This window comes from Macaca fascicularis, chromosome 7 (genome assembly GCF_037993035.2).
Source record: "Macaca fascicularis isolate 582-1 chromosome 7, T2T-MFA8v1.1".
Lineage (NCBI taxonomy): Eukaryota > Metazoa > Chordata > Mammalia > Primates > Cercopithecidae > Macaca > Macaca fascicularis.
The window spans coordinates 47,422,924-47,428,125 of NC_088381.1; positions in this window are offsets into that span (position 1 = coordinate 47,422,924).

The window sequence follows — 5,202 nt, forward strand, 5'->3', positions numbered from 1 at the left end:
ATGCTAGACTTAAAACCATAAAAACCCTAGAAGAAAACCTAGGCAATTCCATTCAGAACATAGGCATAGGCAAGGACTTCATGTCTAAAACACCAAAAGCAATGGCAACAAAAGCCAAAATAGACAAATGGGATCTAATTAAACTAAAGAGCTTCTGCACAGCAAAAGAAACTACCATCAGAGTGAACAGGCAACCTACAGAATGGGAGAAAATTTTTGCAATCTACCCATCTGACAAAGGGCTAATATCCAGAATCTACAAAGGACTTAAACAAATTTACAAGAAAAAAATCAAACAACCCCATCAAAAAGTGGACAAAGGATATGAATAGACACTTCTCAAAAGAAGACATTTATGTAGCCAACAGACACGTGAAAAAATGCTCATCATCACTAGCCATCTGATAAATACAAATCAAAACCAAAATGAGATACCATTTCACACCAGTTAGAATGGTGATCATTAAAAAGTCAGGAAGCAACAGGTGCTGGAGAAGATATGGAGAAATAGGAATGCTTTTACACTGTTGGTGGGAGTGTAAATTAGTTCGACCATTGTGGAAGACAGTGTGGCGATTCCTCAAGGATCTAGAACTAGAAATACCATTTGGCCATTCCATTACTGGGTATATACCCAAAAGATTATAAATCATGCTGCTATAAAGACACATGCACATGTATGTGTATTGCGGCACTATTCACAATAGCAAAGACTTGGAACCAACCCAAATGTCCATCAATGATAGACTGGATTAAGAAAATCTGTATACATATAAAATAAAAATTCCATATACACTATGGAATACTATGCAGTCATAAAAAAGGATGATTTCATGTCCTTTGTAGGGACATTGATGATGCTGGAAATCATCATTCTGAGCAAACTATCACAAGGATAGAAAACCAAACACTGCATGTTCTCACTCGTAGGTGGAAATTGAACAATGAGAACACTTGGACACAGGGTGGGGAACATCACACACCAGGACCTGTCATGGGGTGGGGGGAGGGTGGAGGGATAACATTAGGAGAAATACCTAATGTAAATGATGAGTTAATGGGTGCAGCACACCAACATGGCACATGTATACATATGTAACACACCTGCACATTGTGCACATGTACCCTAGAACTTAAAGTATAATAATAAAATAAATAAATAAATCAGTTGTTGAAAAGATTACCCATTATCTAATGAATTATCTTGGCAGCTTTCTCAAAAAGCAATTACTCGTATGTGTATGAGTTCACCTTTCAACTCTCTTCTGTTCCACTACTCTATATGTCTATATACCATGCTGTTTTGTTTATTATAGCTGATAGTAAGTCTTGAAATCAGAGAGTTTAAGTCCTCCAACATTTTTCTTCTTTTAAAAACATTTACCTGTGTAACAAACCTGCACATCTTGCACATGTACCCTGGAACTTAGAATAAAAGTTAATGAAAAAAAATTATATTTGTTATTTATGGTTCTTTGTCATTTCAAATATTAAAAATTAATTTGTCAATTTCTAGTTTGAAAAGTTTACTTTGATTTACATTGTTTCATATAAACATCCCATTTTGGAGAGAATTAACATCTTAGTGATGTTGAGTCTTATGATCCATGAACATGGTATACATGCCTATTTATTTAGATCTTTAATTTCTCTCAACAACGTTCTTTTTTACTGTATGTATCTCTTGTATTTAATCCTAAGTATTTTGTTTTTGACACTGTATTAAATGAATCTTTTTATGATATTTTTCACTGGTTTACTGCTAGTAAAAAATAATCAATTTTTGTATATTATACTCGTATCCTGCAGGTTTGCTAAATTTGTTTTTTATTTCTAATAGCTCTTTCATAAATTCCTTGGAGTTTTCTATATAAACAATCATGTTACATGCAAATACAGGCAGTTTTACTTCTTACTTTTCATCTGTATACCTTTTATTTATTGTCCTTGTCTTATTGTAACGGTTATAACCTCAGTACAATGTTAAATAGTAGCTGTGAGAGTTACATCCTTACCTTGTGCTCAGGCTGAGAGGTAAAACATTCACTATTTCACTATCAACCATGGTGTTAACTGTAGGTTTTTCATATAGATGACCTATAGAAATGTGAGGAGGATCTCTTTTTTCCTACTTTACTGAGAGATTTTATTAATGGATTTTAAATTTTTTCACTTGCATTTTTCACTTGCAATTTCTATTAAAATTACCTATATTGTTTTTCTCCTTTCTTTATTTTGTTAATATGGTGAATTACATTGATTGATTTTCAAACATTAAGCCAACCTTGCATTTCTAGGATAAATCCCATGTGGTCATGGTGTATTATCCTTTTTATATACTGTTGGATTCAATTTGCAAACCTTTTTTAGGAATTTTATGTCTATGTTCATGAGGAATATTGGTCTGAAATTTTCTTTTATCTTTGGAATATCTTTCACAGATGTTGGTATTCGAGTTATGCTAACTTCAGATAATTAAATAATTGTCCTACTTTATTTTCTAAAGGATTTTATGTAAAATTGGTATTATTTTATTTTATCCTTGAATTTTTTATAGAATTTACCAATAAAGCTATTTGAGCCTGGAATTTTCTTTGTGAAGAGTTGTGTGTGTGTGTATGTATTTTGTTGTTGCTGTTCTTAAGAGACAAAGTCTTGTTCTGTCACCAAGGCTGGAATGTAGTGGCATGATCACTGTAGCCTTGAACTCCTAGGCTCAATATTCCCACCTCACTTCCTGAGTAGCTAGGACCATAAGTGTGCACCACCATGCTTGACTAATTTTTTAAATTTTTGTAGAGATGTGGTCTTGCAGTGTTGCTCAGTCTGGTCTCAAACTCCTTGCCTCAAGTGATCTTCTCACCTCAGCCCCCCAAAGCGGGAAGTTGGTTAAAAAAAAATTAAATTTATTTAATAGATATAGGCTACTCAGAGTTTCTGTTTCATCTTATGTCAGTTCTCATTAATTATATTTTTGATTTTGTCTATAGTGCTGAATTTGTTGGTATACAGCTATTTATAATATGCCCTTCTATCTTTTTAATATCTGTAGTATCTGTATTAATTAATTAACTTTCATTTATTCCTGATGTTGGCCCTTTGTCTCCACTCTATGACCAGTCTAACTAGAGATTTACCAATTTAGTTCATCTTTTCAAGGAAACAACTTTGGCCTTATTAATTGTTTATATTACCCGATCTCTTCTATACTGATTTTTGCTTTTGTCTTTATTGTTTTTTCCTTCTACTTATTTTTGGTTTACATTGCTCTTTTTTGTTTGTTTTCTCTTAGCTCTTTGGGCATTGATTTTCAACATTATTTTCTTTTCTTTTTTTGAGATGGAGTCTCGCTCTGTCGCCAGGCTGGAGTTCAGTGGTGCGATCTCGGCTCACTGCAACCTCCGCTTCTCAGGTTCAAGCAATTCTCTTGCCTCAGCCTCCAAGTAGCTGGGACTACAGGTGCACACCACCACGCCCAGCTAATTTTTGTATTTTTAGTAGAGACAGGGTTTCACATGTTGGCCAGGATGGTCTCGACCTCCTGACCTCATGATCCACCTGCCTCGGCCTCCCAAAGTGCTGGGATTACAGGCGTGAGCCACCACACCTGGCCTTTTCTTTTTTAATAAAAGGATTTAAATCATTTTCTTCTAAACACTGATTCAGCCAAATCTCACAGATTTAGACATTGTTATTTTCATTATCATAATATCTGAGATTTTTATTATTATTAATATTATTTTGAGATGGAGTCTCACTGTGTCACCCAGGCTGGAGTGCAGTGGCACGATCTCAGCTCACCACAACCTCCGCCTCCCAGATTCAAGCAGTTCTCCTGCATCAGCCTCCCTAGTAACTGGGACTACAGGCGCGTGCCACCACGCCTGGCTAATTTTTGTATTTTTAGTAGAGACGGGGTTTCACCATGTTGGCCAGGCTGGTCTGGAGCTCCCGACCTCAGGTGATCTACTCTCCTTGCCTCCCAAAGTGCTGGGATTTGTAATCCAGTGGCATGAGCCACTGCGCCCGGCATAAAATATTTTTTAATTTGGGGGAATTTCTTCTTTGACTCATGGGTTATAGAGAACTGTATTGTTGAATTTCCAAAATGTGGGTTTTTTCTAGATGTCATAGTTGTTGATTCAAATTTAATTCAATTTTGGTCAGAGAACATACTCCAAAAAGGCCAGATTTTGAATTTACCTCTCTGGGTTTCTGTCATCCTCCAATATGCTTCATTATAATATCAGCTCACTAGAGCTTACACACAGATCTTTTAAAAAATATTTTGTCTGGTTTTCCTTATTGTGCTAATGGGGAGAATTAATCCAAATGATTAATTCAAGTCATTCATTATCAGAAGTCACTATATTTGCTTTTCAAACATATGTCAGACAAAACCAATTGTTTAACATAAAAGTTAAGTCATAAATCATTTGGTGGAATTTTTCTGCCTGGGATAGATTGGCTCTTTCCTTAAAACATGAGTCAAATGAAGTTTGGGCCAAAGACATTATCTCCCTCTCCTAGAACAAATTTCAGAATCAAGTTAGGCATTCTTTTTACAAGAATTTCCAAGAGATACTCATATTGAGGTCCTTTTTCACAGTTGTTCTTCATTGCCTATTCAGTTTATAAGAATGTCTTTGACATTAATTGCTGAGGAAGGAGAAATCTCACTTCTTCCTCTTCTTCTTCCATTCCTTAGTCTCTGTTTTATCAACCTAAAAAACTAATTTTGAACTGCATTCCTTTTCAACAATTAGATATACTATTTTCTAGAACGTCTACAATGCTCTATCTAGTCCTATAGCTTTCCTCAAACCCTGATGTCATTGTTAAAAGGGAAAGATTATTCTCCACTCATGTATCATTCCATGTGGAGGGGCACCATTCTTTGTAACACTTCTGGCCTCACTCCAAATGGTGAGTTAGAAAAGAGGAACTGGGAATGTGCACTTCAGCTTCTTCTGTCCTCTCTCTCTGGAACAGGTTGCCCCAAAAAAGCACATGTTCTGTTACGCTCCTCCAAGAACAAAAATTCACAAGCTAATACTTCTGGGTGAGCACAATTATCAAAGTCTGACAGATTATTAAACCCAAATATCAGGTTCATAATTAATAAAAGAACTATTCCACTGGCTCCCTTGAATCCAATAGATATGCCAATCAATTCTCTTCCTGAACTGATCCCAAAGGAAA